The sequence below is a fragment of the Sturnus vulgaris genome, chromosome 21, assembly GCF_052056855.1.
Source record: "Sturnus vulgaris isolate bStuVul1 chromosome 21, bStuVul1.hap1, whole genome shotgun sequence".
In the NCBI taxonomy this organism is placed as follows: domain Eukaryota; kingdom Metazoa; phylum Chordata; class Aves; order Passeriformes; family Sturnidae; genus Sturnus; species Sturnus vulgaris.
The window spans coordinates 514,568-524,856 of record NC_142263.1 but is presented as its reverse complement, the minus strand read 5'-3'; the positions used below and the strand labels follow the sequence as shown (position 1 = coordinate 524,856).

The following is a 10,289-nucleotide window of genomic DNA, read 5'->3' as shown; positions in this document are numbered from 1 at the left end:
ATTGGATGCTGAGGGATGGACCTGGCCACCTGGCACCCTGTCTGGCTCCCAGCTCATGATCAACTCACTTGGCAGGCTGAGTGGGGACCTGGCCACCTGGCTAATGTGGGGGCTACAATCTGCTGAGCCCATCACTGCCCTGCTCAGACACTCTGTGACTGTCAATACCAACAGCAACTTCTCTCTTTTGCTGTGCTCACCTCTCCCATCACAACTGCTGTGCTCACAGCCAAGCACCCAACTCACGACACCCTCCTCTCCTTCCCTCTGTCTGCCACGATGGATGAACACAGAATCCTGCCTTAATTGGTAAATGGGAATAAAATGAGCTACTTGCCTTCTCTCCAATTTCTTTGAATTATTCCAAGTTCCCTACCCCCACTCCATCCTGTCTTGCTTCTCACCATCATTCTCAACACTCCAGATTAAAATGTGCATTAGCTGTTTTGTTGCACAACAACTTTCTGAATGGTGCAGTTTGTTGAGTACTTTTCTCATTAGTAAAAATACTGATAAATTAAGAATAACATCAAAACAATGAACTGGACAAAAATTGCTGTGAAATCAGATTCATGCCTGAAGGCAAGATTCTCCACTTGCCTTGCACCCTGTTCTATTATTAGCACTTGCAAAATCGTAGTGAGAAAGGCCACAAGTTTGATTTTATTTTTTTACATTAATTTTGCATATATGTAAATTACTCCACAAGAAGCAAGACAATTGAAAATGAAGAATGAAGTGTACAAAAAGAAATCAGTACAAATGTAGAGTGCTGTTGGTGTCACTCAGTGAAACAACCCAAACTCCATGAAAATTAATTTTACTACAAGGTCTTAAAGGACTTACTACAAGTCCTCACATTTTCCTCTCCATTTCCAGTGTACCATAAGGAGGTCCCACAGTGGTTTTAGTCTGGTCTGGGGATACAGTAAGTAGCTAATGTCAAGCTCTTACATCCATTACAAACGATCTAAAAAGAATGTACTTCACTAATCAAATCTTTGCACAGAAATGTGACCCCTGCGTGGAGCTGGGCTGTATTCATTGGTGCTACTTCCTTCTTTAAACCAAAGATTCATTTGTACCTTGAAGGACCTGCTCCAAGTGAATTCAGGGGGGGCTTTCCATAAGCTTATAGAAGGACGAAGAGGCATTTTAGATATTAAGGCAAGCATGAATGCTAACCTAATCAAGTTGCTGTCTTTACATTATTTTTAACCTTTTTTCACCTGGACAACTGATTTTCCTGCATCCATGCTAGAGAAGATTTCAAGAAACTCTTACTGCTTTTTAGGGAGCCCTTACCAGCATGAGCATCATCTCTGACTACCCCTGAGCAGCCTTTACTGTCCTTTACCTGGTGAGCCCAAATTACTGACAATCTTCACACAAATTTATGGGTGAGTCAGGAGCACTTATGCCAAATCACAACCACCACCAGCCACTGAAGGAACTTTCCTGCCCTCCTGAAGCCTCCTCCCATAGAGCAGCATCACTCCCCTCTGCAGTCACCACTGCAGTTGTCTCTCAGGTCACTCCAATGCTCCCTTGGGACACGGTGACAAAAGGCAATGCCATGCACCTGGCTCTTAGTGCACCTGCTGACCTCTCTGCATTTCCAGCACCTTCCATCTGGACTATGGAGCCCTCACTGTTCAAGGCTGACACTAGAAAGATTCCTGCTTGCTTATTTGACCCCACTTCTCCATTCTGGCTTTACAGCCACGCTTAGCTCCGCTTTGCTCCCCGTTATGTCTCAGAGCTCACATAAACACTGGATAGCTAATATTAAAAAAAAACCCAAAGAGTCATTTTCGTTGATTTTCAGTTTCAGTTGGACTACAAGAGGCTCCCTTGTGCTCTCTGACACTGTATCCAAGCTTGAATCACCAAGCTATTAGGTAACAGCTCACTGGCACAGGCTCCTGCCTGCCTGTTCAGGGGCTCTGCTCTCTCTGAGCTCAGTGCTTTCCATTTTCTGACTGGTGATGCATCCCCCAGCAAGGACCCACATTATTTGTAAATCTTCAGTGGGTAATGGGCTGCTGAACATGTACGATTGCCATTTCCAAGCGTGACATTTAGCACTGCTGGTGTTTTATTTTCCCCATCTTAGGTGTCAGTAGAACACTTGTTGCTGTTTGCTAACAGGCTTTGAAGACTTCCAGTTGGGGACAAGGCTGATGGAAGTTGTGGGGCAAGGGATTTATTGTAAAACCTCAGCATCTGGCATTATCTCAGGAGAGTATGTGCCCTCTCCCTGTTACAGCAGACCCCGCTGACACTGATCCCAACTGGAGCCGAGTGCTTGTAAGCAACTCAGTTTTACTGTCCTGTAAAACACTGTTTTTCCTTAACCAGAATAGCTCTGTGCACCCAAATTAATACAGTTTTGTAAATAATGACAGATAATACTATCAAAGTCTGTTCCTAGAACATAGGGATTAACTCACCTCATTAAAATGTACACATTATGCATAGCAGGACTACTTGACGACTACTATTTTAGCCAGCCCAAAGATACTGTGTTCTGTGAGAACTAAAATGATCCCTAGCTGTCCTTTACTTCCCCGTATTCAGATTTAATAATCTTTTTTTAGATTACTACATAATATCATAGCACTGAGCACTTGAAAAAACCTAAAATAGACTACATTAGCTTAAAATTCTAGGTAGTAAAGAAACTCGAGAGGAGAGAAACATAATTAACTTGGAGCATGGAAAGATTCTCTTGTGGGAAAACCACCCTGAATTAAAAAAGGTGGTTTGTACAAAGTACCTAATGGTGAACCCAGAACCTGGCAGGTTACATACTCTGAAGGCCGATCTCTCAGGCTGAAGGTGAAAATGCTTTTGTTTTATTTTCCTTGGAGAATTTGTTTTTAGCCATTTGAAACTTACTTGATTTCTTGGTTATTAAAATGCAATCACCACCTTTTTCAGAGTTTGGTCTTTTTCTGTCAAGAAAATGAAAATAAAAGCTGTGTTGCTGACATTGCCTACAGCTATCTCTCTGCATTCAAAGAATGCTTCTCAAAGCTCTGCTGGCAAACAGAGCACCCTGAAAATAAAAGGTGAAGGTCTCCTGAGCAGGCAGACAAAGTAAGAGATGGAGTTTTCCCCAAATGAGTCCATTTTTATTCCTCATAACTTACTTTTCCTTTTCAATACACAACAGTAACTCTTAGCCTAATTTCTTCCTGCTTCTGCAACAGAAGCTCTGTGATCTCTGGGAACTGCACACAAGTGCTCCAGAACCGAGCTCCTCCCCTGGCACTCACCAGCACTGGACATGCCTGTTCCTACAGATGTGCAGGTGGCACAAAGGCAAATTTTTCAGAGCTGTCTGTTGAGGTATTACAGCTGAAAATTTTACAGTCCAGACTCCCATAGTAGTTATTACCGTCTTGCCATAATTTAATTGCTTCCTAACAGCCTTACCTAACTCCATTATTCTGGCACATTGTCAATCAGTTGCCCTTCCCAACACTGTCTGGTTTGGTTTTGTTTTTGTTGGTTTTTTTTTAATTATGGTTACATTGGCAACTTAGAAAACAAAGGGTATTTCTTTCAGCTGTTATGTACCATCAGGCTGATTAATTCTAAGTCCTTAGAAAAAAGAATCCTAGGAAATATTGCTACGGGAAAAAACAACTTTGCAAACTCAAGCTCCTTATTTAGGCAGTTCTCAGTTTTTAAAGACAGGTCAGCATCCCTGGCTGCATTACATCCTCCTCCATGAGTCCTTAAAAGAGGAAAATTGATTGGTTGGTAGGTTTTTGAAAAATCACAGACTAGCTCTGCAAATACAACATATCAGAGGACTGTACATATCAGATGTGTTAGAGTTCATATCAAAGAATCTGCTTTATCAGTATGTCAAAAATGTTACGAGATACTTTGTATTGTCTTGTGCCGTAAAATGACAAAATTGTTCTAATCCAATCTCTCCTTCTCAGACGCTGCTTAATAATGAAGAAGATGCCATAGGAGATAAAGCAGTGAATACAGATAATGCAATGAAGCCTGAAAATGGGGACAGAGAAAACTCTCCAGGCCAAATGGAAATCTACTGGGACTCTGTAAATGAAGCAAAGAGGAGTTCTTTCCAACGTTTTTAAGAATTAGTAAATCATTCTCAATTAGAAATCTTCTTCAATTCCAAATACAGATTGTCATTATTTATTAACACCATTTCTAACCAAGGATAAAAATAAGATGGATTAAAATAAGAACAAACTGAACTTCACAACCACAATTTTTATAATTCAAGTGTGACATCTTGTTCCTGGTTCGAGTTGTGGATCACTCCTGGCTAAGTAAAAGGGAATACTGGTATTAAATGTAGGGTGAATACTGTGAAGATCATGTCCTGTCATCTTCAGAGCCCACTCTGCCCCATGTCTCTCCCAGTCATAGAAAATTTATTGAACTATGAAACTATTCATTAAAACGTTCTATTACATAACTCCAATCTCCTTACAGTGCAGCTCTAATGGCCACCAGTGGAAGTCTTGCCTGCAAACTCTTTTATGTCATGGTTGGATGCTGATTTTTTACCTTGAGGTAAAGTTCTATTCCCGTTTTCATAGAGAGCTCTTAAAACCACAGAACTCAGTCTTTTATCAATTTTTTAGGTAATACACATTAGTTTGATGAAATTTGTTTAGAAATTCCTATTTGGAATGAATACAGAAAATCCAGTGGAGAGTCAGGGACAATTGATCCTTTCTGAAGAAATTTTAATTAAGTGTATTTTTAACCTGGTAAAAAATGTCACATCCAAAAATGTATCTTTTTCTAATTATATGTATAAACATAATAAGGTCGCTGAGGGCACTAAATGATGCTTAGAATAAATAACAGAAGTACACCAAATGTCTGAGAGAGCTCTTCAGCCAGCAGACTCTGGAGACATACCCACTGTTCTCTGTAAACACTGCAGACCAGTAGGATGATTAATTCCATCACAGTCACCAAGAGCTTCACCACTGGTTTGCAAAAAAGATTTTTTCCAATACTTGATAATATTACTTTTATGGTGACATTTACTGAAGCACAAATATAAACAGACCTCATAACCATGAATGAATAATACTGGCATTGGAAATATTTTAACAAGTATTCAAGAGATGTGAAATGATTTGCTCCAAAGTAGAGAAGTTCCTGAGAGGACAAAGGACAGGACATCACAGTGTATCAGTGTTAAGAATTTGTAACTTTTCCAAAAATGGACAGATATTCCTTCTTCCTCCCCTTTCCCTCCCTCTTGGGACTGACTGCAGCAGTGTTCCTGTTCGTGCATGGCTGAAGGAACCCTTTCACTGCCTCTGTGCTTTGGAGTTGCTGCACTCCCCTGGGCAGCAGCTGCAGCCCCCAGAGCCAAGAGAGCTCTGTCCCACACCGTGTCTGTGTCTTTGCTGACTGACAAAGGTTTTTTATCTCAGGATTTTTCTTCCATTTACAATTTTCAGTACACTTACTAGAAAACACCTACTGCAACAGGTGATGTCTCTAAGTTGTCTTCTTTCAGAACCATTTAAGATAATATTCATTCAGCTGCTCTCCAGAGGGAAGCCAGTGGTAAAAAGGCAAACGAAGGTTCCTGTTTCCTGGTGCCATGAGGAGCAGCCCTGCAGTGTTTCATCATCAGCCAGCACCACACTGAATCACAGCATCACTAACATGTGTAATTGCTTGCAGAAAGGTTCAGTTTAAGAATGTGTCAAACATATAATTTGATCAGGGCGTGTGAATATCCATGCATGGTTGTTGGTGGTGCATTCTTACAGCCCTGAATCACACAGCACTTGAGCCACCTACCTCCTCCTTGTAGGGAAGCTGCAATATTCTGTCCTGTTGGAAAGAAACCTGGGCTAGCTTTTTAGAAGTTGATGGGGTTCTCAGCACACATCTATTTCAACCTTTCAGCCCTCTAGTTAGACCAGTAACATTCACGATGTTGCTGAGAAAAAAGAGTTTCTAATCTAATAGACAATTTTCATTTTCTGGTAATAACAAATATTCTAAAATATAAAAAACTAAAGCATTGGTATGGTGTTTACATTTCTGAACAGGAAAGGAATTTGGATTTGCTGTAAAATGTTGCTGTTTTTAATGGGAGATTTACTTTCAGTTTATTAAAGCAGGTGCAGGTTTGTCAGCTAACAGACCGTACTTTAGGAAAAGACCATTCATTTTGCTGTAAGAAGAAGTATTTCTGCTCAGAATTATATCGTTGTTTAGAAGACATGTAAGATTAAAAGTCATCTCCCGGTAGGTACTGACCAGGCTCCCTGCATACCTCAGCCTGTAGTTGCACATCTCCGGTGCAGCATCTGCACAACTTCGGCAGCAAAGTGCATCCCCCGCAGCTCCTCGGGCCGGGAGGGCCCCGCCCCGCCGCACCTGCGGACAGGACAGAGGTGTGACACCGCCACAGACACGACATGAGTGCAGGCAGGGGCACAGCCCCAGCTGCAGCCCTTGCCTGACCTTTCCCATCTCCTACATCTATCAAGGAATCACATAGTGGATAACATCTGTCTCAGACATTCACGGATTGACTAAATAAAGATAATTTGTCCCATAAAGTTGTGTTTGGAATGCTGCAGCACCTACGGAGCAGAGGCCACACTTCCCCGATGTTTTACAGTATCTTGAACAACAGGTCTGTGCTGTAAAAGCAGAATTTAAAGAGCAAGTTTGGGTGGACAAGGATGCTGAGGTACAGCAAGGCTTGTGCTGGAATCCATGAAACTGCTGAATTGCAGCTGTGCAGCACATCTGGGAGAGCCAGGAGCGATGTATCCAATCCCGAATACCTTTGCAGCAGTTTTCTACACAAATCAGGTACTAATACACAAATGATCCTGGTTAGCTATGAGAGCCTATGATGACCCAACCTGCATGTTCAGCTGCAGCACTGGTATGAGAACTATGTGCAGCTTCTGCAGGCAAAAGTGCATGCCCCAATTAGATTAAAAGGTGGATGCTTTATTATCTCTGCACTACTTTACCATCCTTTTAACTGGAATGTGCATGTCACTGGCCTTCACTGTAACCTAGAAAAACATTTTGAAGAAATAATCCACTAAAAATATTGAGTAAAAGTTTTTAGGTAAGCATACTTATCCTTGAATAATATAATCTCATAAATTTTAAAATTCTGGGAACAGAAAACAACTTGTTTAACAACAAATACCTGCAATTAATACTCCTATGTTAAAAACTTTACTAAGGTTATTATAGGCAACACTTACTTTCACAGTCTCAGAGAGAAAGGATATTTTTAACATCCCACTGGCTGTATGGGGACAGAGAAGGTGAATGTGAGGCCAAGCAGACACCAATTACAACCTCACAAAACCACAGAGGAACCAGCAGATAAGCCGGGACTAGCAAGGGAGCCAGGCCCATGGCTGCACCTCCAGGGTGAGCAGTCAGCTTTGGATAAGGGCTGTCAGGGGACACCAGTGCAGACAGAACTGATAAGGGGCTGAAATGCTACTTGTACCTGGACTTTCATCCTTTGGCTCTAGGAGAAGAACGAACAGGTGAGTTTAGAGAAGGAACCATGTAAAAGCAGTATCATTGGAATAGTGCTGGGCTATCAAAGACTTTTAATTTTAATTACTGAATACAGAAACACATCATCATCAACAGCTGCATAAACTCTTTATCAGCTCTGTGTGATCATCAGTCCAGGTGAGATGCAGAATGGAATAAAAACAGGCATGGCCACTTTTAGCAGTAAAACAGGAACACTTGCTGAAAATTTAATTTTCTTTTCCTTCATACTAAATTAGAAAAGGGGCTCACTTCAGTGAAAAACTTTACTGCAACAAGGGAAGACTTTGCACAGGGCCAAGGCTCCCCATACAAGAACCTGAGAGACAGGATTTGTTTATCTTCTTTTCAATGCTATTGAGAATGTCATGCAGAGTGGGACACACTTACAGAATACCTCTTCCTTATGGTTATAATGTAGAGGAAAGGCCACATGAGTACTGAGAGTGGAATTTCTAAAAGTTTTCCACCTCTAAAAACAATAAAGTGAAAAATTTGCAGTTCTAGAGTCTTGCTTGAGCCACAGAGAAATCATTATTCACTAGTGAAGAAAAAGAAGAAAAAATGCTCATTTCTTGTGATTTATCCCAGTGACAGGGTTAATGACACAGGTAGACATGCCCATTGACTCATTAAATTGAATTGCAAGACACAGCTAGAAGTTAATTTCCTTTGGTATGTGCTTAGGCACCTTGTAATGACAGTATTTGTGTCACTGGAATTCAGTCCCGACCTAAAACTGCACTGATCTTTCAGCTCAAATCTGTGGAGGCATTTTCATGCAACTCTTTCTCTTCCAGAGCTCTGTGCTGGAACAGCTCACATCTTTTGTAGGTCAGGCACCACCACGGACGTGAGATGTGTACAGGAGCTGGTGCAGTGGTACAGTCACTGCAGGTGCTTTGCTACACAAACACGTACACGTGTAGAATATTAATGACAACTTTCATTCAGAGGCAACATATGAATTATCAATGAATCCAGTTTCCGTGTTTAGCAGGAAGTGTGTGGCAAGGGCTGATGGAACGTTTGGAATCATAATCCTGGCTGTAGTAGCTAGTGCTGTGTGTGCCACCCCAGACGGCAAAAACTCCCCTGAAGAAGCCTGGCTCACACTGCAGCAGAGCTGTGCAAGCTGCAAACACCACCTTCAGCAATATTCTGAGGGGAAAAACTGAAGCTGACATCAGAAGGAGCTGTGCAATTCGGATCTGCCTGTCCCCACTGAGGCACAGGGTCCGTGTTTGCTATTATCAAGGTACGTGGTGGCAATAAAGGAAATGATCAAAAAAAATGGGCTCTGAGACTCCTCATGGTTCAGGTGTGCTGGCAGCTGGGACTTCTTTTCCATTCTAGTATCAAGCACTGGTTACAGGGAAGGACAGGTGTAAAAGGAGAATAAAATACTAGTGTCCTAAAAATCTCTGGAAAATTCATTAATCCCTGCGAACCAGATTTAATTTTTTGGGTAGATGCTAATTATCACTTGAATCCGCACCCCAAAATACTTGAAATATTAGAATTTTGAGGCTGTCAAAGCAGTTTTACCTGCTTTGCAAGTAGATGTAAATAAAGCCAAGGCAATTTGGGCAATCATTTTAAAGTCTTCCCCTAAATTTCAGTCCCCTGTGTTTCTTATGTTGTCTATGAAATAACTCTGAGGAGTGCCTGTGTGGTGCACAGGGTATGCACAGCCCTGTCTTGTCTATTCCTGTACAAAATAAATACGAGCAAGCAAGGTCCAAGGCCCAGCACAGGGCAAGACTGACACCAGCACCCTCAGGTGCCCTGGGTACAAACACAGAGATCCATTACATAACTCCTACATTAGTAATCTTCACTGCTACTTGCAGGAGTAACAGATAAGACTGTACAGCTTTTGATTACGAAATTTTCAGTGTCCCTCCAAGTTTCTTTCTGTTTTTGCTGTCTAGATAGTTTTCCACATGGAATTATCTCTTCCCTCGGGTCAGCATTTCAGAGAGCTGTGTGGCCCCACTCTCGCGGCATTGCTGCCAGTGCTGGAGGTGGCTGTGGCCACTGTACGTGGGGCTGCAGCAGGTTCCCTGCCAGCACAGCTCAGGGCTGTGCCCTGCTGTGCTGGCAGAGCTGCTTGGCTCTGTTGGTCACACAGGAGCTGGCACAGGCAGTGCCAAGGCTCTGCTGTGCCACCTCTTGTGAGGGCATGGGTTAAAGCACCGGTGGTCTGTGCCTCAGTTTACCATCACGAGCTACCATTTCGAGATACTAAACAAAGGACATATTGAGATTTAACTGAATGGAGTTTGTAGATTATGGGAACATTCAGTTTCCAGTGTGAAGTGCGAGCGTTGCTATACTGACCCTGTGGGATATGCACAGCGGAGACCCCAGAGAACTCCCCTGACACAAAAGATCGGAACGTTCCTCTCAACTCTGGTGACTCCAGATCTGCGGGACAAGGTCACTCACTAAAACAAAGCTGTCCCAGGAAGGGATTCCTGGGAAGGGACACTCGGAATGCACTACAGCGCCCGGTGCCTGCGGGAGGCCGGGGGCGATGTGGTGTACACGCGGTGTCTCGTCTTCCCGGTGCCACTGCTGCCGTGCTCGACCTCCGTGGCCCGTGCCCGGTACCCGCGGTGTGTCCCCGGTACGCGTCCGGTACTCGCGGTTCTCCCGCTGTCCCCGGGCCGCCCCCTCAGGCGCGCGGCCGCGCAGTGCACGCCGGGAGGCGCGCG

The 10,289-nt window shown here is 43.0% G+C and overlaps 1 long non-coding RNA gene across 1 annotated transcript; it reads right to left on the bottom strand.

Annotated features, from left to right (window-relative positions):
* Positions 1–5,030: 5,030 nt before the first annotated feature.
* LOC148221470 (uncharacterized) lies at positions 5,031–10,273 on the bottom strand. Its single transcript, XR_015807895.1, has 2 exons — positions 9,913–10,273; positions 5,031–6,408 (listed from the first exon to the last, which is right to left on the bottom strand). It is a non-coding gene; the product is annotated as an uncharacterized LOC148221470 (long non-coding RNA).
* Between the last annotated feature and the right edge of the window lie 16 nt (positions 10,274–10,289).